Source organism: Mus musculus, chromosome 2, assembly GCF_000001635.26.
Source record: "Mus musculus strain C57BL/6J chromosome 2, GRCm38.p6 C57BL/6J".
In the NCBI taxonomy this organism is placed as follows: domain Eukaryota; kingdom Metazoa; phylum Chordata; class Mammalia; order Rodentia; family Muridae; genus Mus; species Mus musculus.
Genome location: NC_000068.7, coordinates 130,374,928 through 130,387,574, shown reverse-complemented (window position 1 = coordinate 130,387,574; position 12,647 = coordinate 130,374,928). Strand labels below are relative to the sequence as shown.

The 12,647-nt window shown below is 43.3% G+C and overlaps 1 pseudogene; it reads left to right on the top strand.

The window, feature by feature from the left end:
* Window positions 2,222-2,731, top strand: Gm14044 (predicted gene 14044; annotated as a pseudogene).

Genomic DNA, 12,647 nt, shown 5'->3' with positions numbered 1-12,647 from the left:
CAACACCCTGCACAGTAAAGGCAGAAGCACAGGCAGGAGGATCACTGGGAGTTTGAGGCCAATCTGATTTATGTAATGAGTTCCAGAACTGCTGGTGAGATCCTGTCACCCTGTCTCAAAGTGGGAAGGGGAAGAAAGAAAGGAAGAAAGAAAGAGGAAGAGGGGGGGAGAAAAAGAAAGAAAGAAAGAAAGAAAGAAAGAAAGAAAGAAAGAAAGAAAGAAAGAAAGGAAGGAAGAAAGAAAAAAGAAAGGAAAAGGAAAAGAAAAGAAAAAGAAAAGGAAAAGAAAAGAAGGAAGGAAGGGAGGGAGGAAGAAAGAGCTAACCAACAAAACTCAAGAAAGACACACAACTCAGATAATAGGTAAAAAATGTGAATGTCTATCTCACCAAAGAAAGATTATCCAATTTCTATTCACAAATACTAATGGTAGTTTTATAATTAAATTGATCTTGAAAATTTTTATTGTTTTATAAGTTTGAATGGATTCTAAATACTTATGACTATACCTACAAGTAAGTGTAGCTCTCACCTCTCATCAAAAAAGCTGCTTTCTATACTAGTCAGAGATCATTACAGAAGGCCACAACTTGTCAAAATGGATAGATCAACTGACCATGGATGCCCACCCCCAGTTAATATATTTACAACCCAACCCCTACACTCAAGGCTCAAGAAACGTCATAAAGAGGGGGATGGAAGACTGTGGGAGCCCGAGGACCAGGACATCTGCCTCAGGATAGTCTTTTCTTAAAAAAGGACAAGAAGTGTGTGTGGGGGGGGAGTGTTTCCGAGAGTGTGAATACAATCAAAATATGTTGTAAATGAAATTCTCTAAGAATTAGTACAAATATTGTATTTAAAGGAAGAAGATTCTGACCCCCATTACTGAATGGATAGACCTGGGAAACCATACACTAAGTTATAAAATGGCAACTTCAGGGCCCTGTGATTCTACCCATGTGGAGTACACAGAGCAGAAAGTTAGATTAGTGGTTGCCAGGGCTGGGGAAGAAGCAAAATAGGAGTTACTGTCCCATAGCTGTGTTAGTTACTTTTGATGCAACTCAAAGGAGGGAGAGTTGACTTTGACTCTTGGTTTGAGAGCATGGCAGGGGCAGGCAGTTCCCTGTGTGGGAGGCGCAGCTGGAGCTCTTCCTGTCTCACATCTGGGTGGAACAGGGAGCAGAGAGTGGGGTTCTGTAACCTCCTGAAACAGTGCCATCAGCTGGGACTAAGTATTCAAGCACTTGAGCCAGTGGAGGGACATTTCCATTTAAATCACAGTGCACACAGGACTTGAATTTTGCAAGGTGAAAAGAATTCTGAGGATGGATAGTGGAGACAGTTGAGCTTATTACTACCCCCTGACCTAGAATCTTAGAAACAGCTATGGGGAGCTCTGCATGCTTAAAGACACCTACAATCTCAGCTATCCAGGCGATTGAGGCAGGACTGAAAGTTCAAAGCTGGCAGTTTTGGGAGACCCTGCTTCAAAAATAAAAGAGACACTCATGAAGACGTTCAGTGTCACAGCACCTGCCTAGCATCAACAAGGCACCGTATTAAACCCCACTATTGCCAGAAAGAAAAATCAAGTGTTATGAATATATGTGCCTGGTGCCTGCAGAGGCTAGAGTTCACAGACTACCTGAAGTTGGAGTTATAGCATCTATCTCTGAGCTACCCAACATGGATGCTGTGAAATCGTATCCTCTGGAAATGCAGGATGCGCTCCTAACTAGCCACTGAGCCCTTCTGGCACTCATCCTATCATCCTTCCTTCTTCCCTCTTTTTAGATTTGTTTTATGTGTATGAATATGGTGATTTCAACAAGAATGACCCCTATAGGTGCCTGTATTTGAATGCTTGAGCTTTAGTTTGTAGAACTATTCAGAAAGGGCTAGGGGGTGATTTTGTTGGAAGAGATGTGTCACAGGGAGAAAGTTTTGAGGTTTCAAGACTCTAGTTATTCCCTGTCATCTCTCTCTCTCTCTCTCTCTCTCTCTCTCTCTCTCTCTCTCTCTCTCTCTCTCTCTCTCTCCCCCTTCCTCCAATTTGTGGATCAAGATATGAGCTCTCAGCTGATCCTGCCTCCATGCCTTTCCTCTGTCATCGTGGACTTTAACTCTCTGAAACTGTAAGCCCCAAATTAAACTCTTTCTTCTACAGGTTGCCTTGGCCATGGTGTTTTATCACAGCAATAGAAAAGCAAACAAGGCCCTTTTCCCTTTCTGCCACCGCCATGCCATCCAGACTGAGGAAGACCCGGAAACTCCGGGGCCACGTGAGCCACGGCCACGGCCGCATTGGTAAGCACCGCAAGCACCCAGGCGGCCTCGGGAATGCTGGAGGCGAGCACCACCACAGGATCAACTTTGACAAATATCACCCAGGCTACTTTGGGAAAGTTGGTATGCGGCATTACCATTTGAAGAGGAACCAGAGCTTCTGCCCAACAGTCAACCTGGATAAACTGTGGACATTGGTCAGCGAGCAGACGCGGGTCAATGCGGCAAAAAACAAGACTGGAGTTGCTCCCATCATTGATGTTGTTCGATCAGGCTACTACAAAGTTCTGGGCAAGGGAAAGCTCCCTAAGCAACCTGTCATCGTGAAGGCCAAATTCTTCAGCAGAAGAGCTGAAGAGAAGATTAAGGGTGTTGGAGGTGCCTGTGTTCTGGTGGCTTAAAAGCCACACCGGAGGTTAATTAAATGCTAACATTTTCCAAAAAAAAAAAAAAAAAGAAAAGAAAAGAAAAGCAAACAAGGCAATGGATGTTTTGCCTGCATGTATGTATGCACCGGTAGTGTGCATGCATGGTATCCATAGGTCAGAAGAAGGTATGGAGATGAAGTCATCAATGGTTGTGAGCCACTGTGTAGATGATGGGAACCAAACCCACATTCTCTGCAAGAACAACAAGTGCTTTTAACTTGGTAGCCATTTCTGTAGCCCTGCTTTCTTTCTGACAGGAGTATGTTGTTTGCCCAAAGTGGCCTTTAATCCCTGATCCTCCTGCCTCCACGTCCGAAGAGCTGAGATTATAGGCTTCCCCACCACATCTGGCCTTGTATGATTCTTTCTATCTGAAATGTTCAGTGTAGGCAAATCAGTAGACACGGAAAACAAATTACTGTGTAGTGATGGGTACAATTGGGAAGGAGTCTTAGAACAAAAGAAAAAAAAAGTAAGGCTTTGCATTTGTTTTAGTAGCTATATGTTTTGCCTTTCCAAGTTCTAAAACTGAATGTGTTTATAGTGACATATACCTCTACAACTTTAATGAAAACCTCGGAACTGTACTATTTAAATGAATAAATTGCGCAGTTGTGAATTTTATCTCAAAGCTGTTACAAAGAGTCTACACTGGCAGATTACAATGCATAAAATAAAGTTGGTACGACCAAGTACAGACGAGATGCCAAGGGGGTGAGCTGCAGAGGGGTGGGGCTCCTGCACACGATCAAAGCTGGACAGATGCAGGTGCACTGTGGAGTGTTATTGCAGTTCCCATGGCAACCACAAAGGACACAGTAAAGGTAGCAGTGGGAATGTAAAATGATACAAAAGAAAATATTTTAATACAGGAGGAGTTAGAGAAAGCAAACGGCAAGGTGGTATGTACAAATTCACATCAGCTTAAATGAGTGTATCTATCCTCTAATTACACAGCAGAGACTGACACGGTGAATTAAAACACACACTGGAGAGATGGCTCAGTAGTGAAGACCACTGGCTGTTCTTCTAAAAGGCGTGGGTTTGGTTCTCGGCATCCATATGGCAGCTCACAAGTGTCTGTAACTTCAAGGGGATCCACTTTCCTCTTCTGGCCTTCGTGGGCATACACATGGTGCAGACACATACCCTTACATACAAACACTTTTAAAAAACACACTGTGGGAATGATTTTTCTGAGAAATGCTGTTTAAAGTTTGCAAATCGAGTTTTCACTGAACCTGTAACCAGGCTAACGATGTGGTTTGAGTCACTTATAGCCCTGTGCTCCTTCTGTTGACAGACTGGGTACTCAGCCTGTTGAGAATTAACTGACCTTTAAGAAAAAAACAATGTAATCAATCTTATTATATGTTGGACTTCCCATGTAATTAACTCCTACAAGCCCCACTAAATGTGTGCCTTTGATTTTACTATACTCCCTATTTCTTCGTGACCATTCATGCCCCTGACTCAGAACAATGCAGACTTACTTAAGATGTGGTGACCAGACCCAAGAACATTTGCTGGAGGCCGTGAGGCACTGAAAGCAACTCCTCCCACCAGTGTGGGAAACAGCAAGTGGGTACAGATTGATAGCATCTGATTGTGGGTTTCTGCTCAAAGCCAACAAGTTTGGACAGACAAATTCTCCCTTTAGGAGACTCCTGTAAATGCTCTTCATTCTGTTTTCTTTTGTGGGAGGCTGGGTAGTTTGTTTTTTGAGACAGAGTCTTACTACAGAGCCTTGGCTGGAGCACTCTGTAGATCAGGCTGGCCTTACACTCACAGACATCCTCCGGCCTCTGCATCTAGTGCTGGGATTAAAGGCATCCACCATCACACCCACCTTCATTTCTTTTTGGTGTCATATTTGCCATGCTGTTCAATAAATTGAGAGAAGGACTTTGTTTTGAGAGAGAGACAGAGACAGACAGACAGAGAGAGAGAGACAGAGGCAGGCAGAGAGAGAGAGAGAGAGAGAGAGAGAGAGAGAGAGAGAGAGAGAGAGAGAGAGAGAGACCAGATCAGAATTCTTCAGAAAAAAAAAATCAGGCCCCTTGAGTAATGAAATCAAGACTCAGTCTCTTTTTCTTTTAGTTCATGTGGCACTGCCTCAGCAGATGGCTCAAGTGTGGCTGTTTAGAGTCACACACACATAGGTTGAAGGTATGAATGAAATGCTATCCATCCCAAGAGTAGCCAGAAGGGTTGGCATGAAAGCATTTCTCCCTGTCCTAGAGTGCTTGAGAATTAAGCCAACGACTATATAACCTGCTGAGACTGGCTTTTTTCATTTAGAACATGCATTTGGGCTACATCAATGTGACTATGGGGTTTGTTTGTCCTAGTTACGTCTGACTATATACATACAACATCTTTCTCAGCCATAAGAAGGAATGAAATTCTAAGCTATTTCAAAGATGAACTTCAAAAACATTAAGCTAAGTGAAACAAGGCAGGTACATAGATGTGCTTGGTTCTTCTTGTAGGACGTACCTAGAACAAGTAAGTGCAGACACAGAGAGTAAAGTTTTCTGGCCTGGAGATAGTAAGCATTTGGAGTTCTGCGTTTGTTTCCATAATGAAACAGGTATAGTGGTAGCTATACAACATCGTAAGTGTACCAAAAAATGTACACCTAAGCACAGATTATTAATAGATTTTATTTTACCATGCTACAAACCCCCTTTAAAAACTCCACACACAGAAATAAATGACAAGTGTGAATCCTCTGATGTTGATTTTCAAAGATTTTTTTTTGGCTAATCTCTCTCTCTCTCTCTCTCTCTCCAACATACAATTTAGATCGAAATTATCTATCTGAAAATAACCTTGCTAGGATTTGGATGGGAATCACGTTAAGCCATTGGGTGGCTTGACATCTTAGCTATACTGTGCCTTCTGACTCATGAACACTGGGTTTCTCCATTTCTCAGGTTTTCAACCTGTCTTGTTAGCATTGCGTAGGTTTCAACTACAGATCTGGGATGCGTCTCCTTAGATCTGCGTCAAAGTCCCTTCTTTTGTAGCATGCACAGACATTGGAGTTTTACTCAGTAGTGAAAGAGAACCTGTTGTTTGCAGGGAAATAGATGGAAGCAGAAATAATAGTACCGAGGAAAAGAAGGCAGCTGGGGGAAAACGCAGCACATGGTTATATGTGGAGTAGGAGAGCAGAAGGCAGAGATGGACTCTGAGAAGAGACAGACAGATGGTCTGAACACTGGGAACACAAGGGATCAAGGGAGAACAGAACAGTGGTAGGAGAAGAAATATACAAATCATATAGGTTGTTCACGGATGTGGGATCCGGATACAACTATATACGCAAAACAGTATAAACATAAGCCTTTTTCTCAATGAAGTGAACTCGGAGAGGAGCGGTCGTAGGGAGGAAGGGGAGAGGGAAGGAGTAGTCGGCGGGAGCAGGGTAATGAGGGGGGAATATGATCGAGATACAGTGATGTACCTATACAAAACTGTCATAAGGAAATTCAGTATTTTGTACACAAACTAAAATGTAGAATAAATAGGTCTCCTGAGATTCATGATTTTAAAAATTACTCTCATGCTACAGGGCACAGCAGGTGGCAGATGAGAACACCACACATGTGACTGTTCTTCTTTAAATTGTTTAACTAAATTTGTACAATTTCATAGTTTCAGCTACAGATCTTGAACACATTTTATAAGGTTTATATCTTTCTTCTCTCTTTGCATCCCTTTTCTGTGATACTATTGTAAGAAACATTAAATATTAGTAAATCATAGTCTTTTCTACCAAATACTGTAAAACTTGGATTTTCAAGAAAGAATTTAAATCGTTTTATTTCCCTTACCTTGTGAAACTTCGTGTGAATGTTTTAGACAACCATTCCCCCAAAAACCTTTGTTTACATAAAAGCCCTGCTGCATTCTCAAAAATTAAGTGACCTGAGAACCAGCCCCTTTCACTTTCTTTGTTTCCTTTGCACCAATGCTTTTAAAACTAGCAGATCACAAAAGTCTGTGATCTTAGCCAATGAGGGGAAAGACACAGTCATCACTTGGAGACTGGAAGCCAAATGCACTCCTTGCTTTTGGCGCTTGCTTGTCTGATAGTCTCTTTTTGTGACTCTAAACTTGTTTGTTTTGTTTATCGAGACAGTTTCTCTGTGTAGCCTTGGCTCTTCTGAAACTCACTCAGTAGACCAGGCTGGCCTGGAACTCAGATTTGCCTGCATCTGCCTCCCAAGTCCTGGGATTAAAGGCATGTGCCACCACTGCCTGGCCCCAAACTTACCTCTAACACTATTACAGACTCTACTTCTTCAGAATGTGACTAATATGAAGATTAAGCCATGAGAATAAAGACTAAAGGAGGTCATTTTGGCCCTGGTCTAATGTGACTGGTGTCCTTCTACGGAGAAAGAGAGAGGGGGCTGGGATCATAGTTTAGTGGTAAAACATTTGTTTAACATACACAAGGTCCAGTCCCAGTCCTGAGAGAGAGGAAGAGAGAGAGAGAGAGAGAGAGAGAGAGAGAGAGAGAGAGAGAGAGAGAGAGAGAGAGAGAGAAATATGAAAACACACACACATACACACACACACACCACACCTCTCTTTTTAAAGACACTGGGGAAAGGCAGAAGCTCTGAGGAAGGTCTTAGGAGAGACCAAATGTCCTGTCACTTTTATTATTGCTGTTACTATTAATACTGTGATGGACAGAGAGAAGAGGTCACTGGATTCCCTGGAACTAGAGTTACAGGTGGTTGTGAACTGCCATGTGGGTGCTGGGGACTGAATAAGGGTCTTCTTCGAGAGCAGCTGGTGCTGTAAATCACTGGATTGTGTTTTCACTTCCCCCAAAGCTTTTTAAAGAAAGATTTCCTTACAGATTATTACGTTATATGAAAGTGGCTATCATTTTCTTTCTTCTACTATTAAGCATATTTATTTGTGTTTGTTTGTATTTATTTATTTATTTATTTGTTTATTTATTTATTTATTTATTTACTATGCCAATACCAAGTAGGGGTTAAGGGACAATTGAAAACTTCTCTACTCTGAAGAGGGGATACACTTCACAGCTCATGCCAGCCAGGGGAGTGATGAGTAAGCAGAGCTTGTCTTGACTTTAGTTGTTAGATTTTGTTGGTTTTATTTTGTTTTGAGACAAGGTTTCTCTGTGTAGCCCTGACTGTTCAGAGAACTCACCCTGTAGACCAGGCTGGCCTCAAACTCACAGAGATCCAACTGCCTCTCCTTCCAGAGTGCCGGGATTAAAGTCACGTGCCACCACATGACTAGTTTGCTGGAAATTTTCATATTCAGTATTAGTTTAGACAAGTGCTTTTTCTGCTTTTGTTGAAATGATCACCTAGTTTGCTTGTTATTAAGGTGAATTCCATGTTAGAATTTTGTTCTAGTTAGAAAAGGTCTGAAGTAAATTTCACTCAGACAGAATGGACAAAACTATGAGCGTAGGGCTTTACCTCATGCTACGCTAACTCTTCTGGCTTCTGTGCCATGCAGTTGGAAGGCATCTGGCCCACATCACCATCATGCAGAACACTACTACCCTCTGATTCCTGATAGCATGCTGTATGGGCAGAGGAAGCACAGTGTGGTTAGCATTGCGAAGCTCGGTAAGGCATGAACTCTCAATGGCAAGAGGTAAACTCTGAATATGCAAGGTCTTATATTTTGCTGAAATTTTAAAGGGAAAGGGCCAGCTAGGCTATCTACTGGAATATGGGGACTTATCACTATGCTGTGTTTCTTTTCACAAGGAAGGAAGCAAAGGACTTAGATACAGAAACAGCCACCTCCTCACCGAGGAACATGCTCAGGCTTCAGAATTCCTGACTTTGTTCAATAAACTTAAGAGGATGAATATTCAGAAAAAAAGCAGAATTTGTATGAAATATGTATAGGTTTTTCATCACTATTAAATGATAAAATATAACTATTAGTATGGTGTTTTACTATGTCAGGCATTATAAGTAATCCAGAGATGATGTAAAGTATGGAGAAGGATGCACATATACCATTTGTGGTGGTTTCAATATGTTTGGCCCATGGGAAGTGGCACTATTAGGTGTTGCCTTATTGGAAGAAGTGTGTCACTGTATAAGTGGGTTTTGAGGTCTCCTAGTGCTCAAGCTCCGCCCAGTGTGGAAGACAACCTTCTCCTGGCAGCCTTCAGACCAAGATGTAGAACTCTTCTTCCAGGACCCTGGCTGCCTGCACAGTCATGTGTCCCACTATGATGATAATGGGCTGAACCACTGAAACGGGAACCCAGCCCCAATTAAATGTTTTCCTTTATTAAAAGTTGCCTTGTTCATGGTGTCTCTTTACAGCAGTAAAACCCCAACTAAGACACCATCCCATACTGTGTATCCAAGAAAGAACTAGAACATTCTTTGACATGTGCCAGGCGTCATCTTTGGTGCAAGGGAAGGTAAAAATTATTTCTGTGTGTTTCTCTTCTCTGAAGTATTATTCTCAAGGAATAAAGACTAAAGCATTTCTCTTTCTCCCTCTCTCTCTCTCTCTCTCTCTCTCTCTCTCTCTCTCTTCCTTTCTTTCTTTTTTTTCCACATGAGAAGGAAATGCCTTTTTTAAAAATTTGTGTGGAGATTTGAAATGCACTGTGCTCAAAATAAAACCTATTTGCGACCATCAGTGACCAGGACAAAGGTGGTCTGAGGTTGTGATATACAACTCCAGCTCGATATGCCCAAGTCAGCAAAGGCTAGACCATAGGCTCCAAGTTTAATGAGAAAGTACTACCCAGTAAAGCCTTCATGCAAAAAGGATAGAGGAGACACAGCCAACACTCTGGCATTCTCTCTGAGGTTGTGTAAACTTCGAAGGCACAGTTGTTTTAAAACCCATACCTTTATAAGAAATTCAAGTGTGTAGAAGTAGATTGCAATTCAGGCCCACCCAGAGGGGTTGCTTTGAAAACAGTTTCCTCGTGGTCAGGATAATGGAAAGCTTTGGTCATTCCCATTGGTCTGTTGAGTTCATTATTTTTTATTTTGGTTTGTTTATATCCTTCATTTCATTGTTGAACCTAAAATTAGAATTAATTTTATTATTTTTTTATTGTTGAAACTTCTACTGCAACTGTATTTTTCAGTTCTAATTTTTAAAATTTGCTTATTTACATCTCTACTCTCTTTGCTAAGGCCATTTTCATTTTGCTCCAAGTGTATTTATCCTCATCTGTCAATCACTTTAGAATCATCCCTGTAAATTATATTAATTTTGTGTTGTATCCAAGGTCTTTTTTTTTTTATTAGATTTGTTTTGTTTTGTTTTCAAGACAGAGTTTCTTCACATAGCTCTGGCCCTCCTGGAACTTGCTCTGTAGCCTGGGCTGACCTCAATTTTACATCCACTTTCCTCCATCTCCCAGGTGCTGGGATTAAAGGCATGTGCCCCCACCACCCGGCTTTATTAGAAATGTTTTCTTTGTTTTGAGACGGCTTCACTATGTCTTCCTGTCTGACCTGGAACTTGATATAGTGACCAGGTTGTCCTCAAATTCACAGAGATATACCTCTCTTTGCCTCTGTAGTGCTGGGATTAACCTGTGCCACCATACCTGACAACTTTGTAGTATAACAAACATTTTACTGGTACCTCTCTGGGGTTGTGTGTAGGGGAGTGACTTGTCAGAAGTAAAAAATCCAGGTCCCCTACATGACCAAGGTTGGTTCCTAAGGGGCTGTTCCTTTTACTGATAGGCAAGTGTAGGGACTCTGACTCCAAGCGTCATCTCCTGTGACCCTCATGGTGTTAAGGAAGGCTAACTTTGGGCTATGGTCCTTACCTCTAGTCTTCCGGTGACATTAGCCCCAAAGGGAGGCAGAGCAGCACTTGTGGCTGTGGAACAGGGGTGAACATGCTGGCTTTCTAAGTGGTCTTCACTGAGAAGTCAGAGGACAGCGTGGGTGGGAGGCGGCTTCTTCACTGCCTGGCATGAATGAGCATCACAGGTCTCTACTTGCTCTTACCTGACACCCGCTCCCTGCAATTCCAGGGATGTCAGAACTGATGCTTTCCACCAGGCTGTTGCTGGGGTAGCAGGAAGCAGGCGGTTTTGTCTATGGAGCTAGCCATGAATACTTTTTTATCCCTCTCTAGGGTTTTGTCCTAGAACTTGTCCTTCCTCATTAGCTCCCCCGCTCAGGGCTTCTGGTAGTCTTGATGCCACCCTTAGGCTGGTGGTCTTGAATGCTATAAGAAAGCAGGCTGAGCACTTGGGAGGCAGAGGCAGGCAGATTTCTGAGTTTGGGGACAGCTTGGTCTAAAGAGTAAGTTCCAGGACAGCCAGGGCTACAAGAGAAACCCTGTCTCGAAAAACCAAAAGAAAAAAGAAAAAAAGAAAAGAAGGAAGGAAGGAAGGAAGGAAGGAAGGAAGAGAGAGAGAGAGAGAGAGAGAGAGAGAGAGAGAGAGAGAGAGAGAGAGAGAGAGATAAAGAAAGAAAGAAAGAAAGAAAGAAAGAAAGAAAGAAAGAAAGAAAGAAAAGAAGAAGCAGGATGAACAAGACATGGGGAGCAAGCCAGGAAGCAGCACTCCTCCATCAGCTCTGCATCAGCTCCTGCTCACAGATTCCTGTCCTGCTTATGTTCCTGCCCCAATTTCCCTCAGGGATGCAATGTGGTCTGGGAATTGTAAGCTGGAATAAAACCTTTCCTCTTCAAGGTGTATTTGACGACAACAGAAATTCTAACTGAAACAGCAGCATCACCCCATCAGCAACTGACGCTTGTTGAGCCAAGTGCTTGCTTGCTGCCTGTCCCATGTCTGTAGCAGAGCTCCGCCAGCTTCATCTGGTGTTGTGTGTGGACGCCTATCTTCTGCCTTTCAGTGGCCTAGGATGCTTCACTTGCAGTTGAAGGGGACACACAAAGGAAGGCCTAACTCCTTTTCCTGGAGACACCAGGCAGATCGGTACAGAGGGCTCAGTGTCTCCCTGGGGTCCTCTGCCGACCACTATACTCATCCCTCCATCGTGGCAAGCGCTGGCTATTAACTTTGTGCACAGTTGTTTCCTTCTCCCACGCATTGCCCATGGCCAAGTGGGAGCTGCTTCACCCAGGGAATCACTCTGGCACTCAGCAGCCAGTTAGCAGGAGCACAGGAATAATAGAGCTGTATCTTTTTACAAAGGAGACCCTACTGTGGTCCGCTGCAGCCTCAGAGCTGGGATGGCGCTAGATTTCCTTGCAGATGCTGTTATGCTGAATCGCAATGTGCCCTTTCTCTTCTTCCAGAGAGACACATCCACATCTCTTCAGGCTCTGCTTGCATGGACTTGTACCTGGGATTATAGTGCGTGCTGAATGAATTGCGGATTTAACAGCAATGTAACACCATCACAGTGGCTATGTTCGGGGAGCTCTTTCTCCTGCTACTGCACACCCATACCTGGCACACACCTCCCCTGCATCCTTCCTACACTTTTGATGCTGAGCTGCTCCCAGGGAAACTGGATTTGGAGTTCTGTCAGCCTTGAGGGTGGTGATGGAGTCTTCAGTTTTCAGGTGAGACAGACATGGCCTCAGTCAACAAGGGCTCAGAGTGATGTCTGGCAGCCTTTGGCAGATACTTCTGGCCTGGCCTGACTCTGTAGTGCTCCGTGCTGGGGAAGCAGTAGGAGACCTACCACAGGCCTGCCAAGTGTGGGCATTTTCAGCAGCTGCTCCACCACATTTCACCAGTAACCAGTTTATCTTGGCAAGGTTCTTAGGTCTAGCTTCTAAGAACGGCTCTGGGAGTGGCCCGGAGAAACCAGTTCTTACCACAGAAGCCAACATGGGTTGGATTTGAATAGGTAGTCCAAAAATGCCTGGGTTCTCCTCTGTCCACCTGAGAGCAACATTAGCTCTGGGTCGGTGCATGAGTGCACAGCAGGGGGCAGGC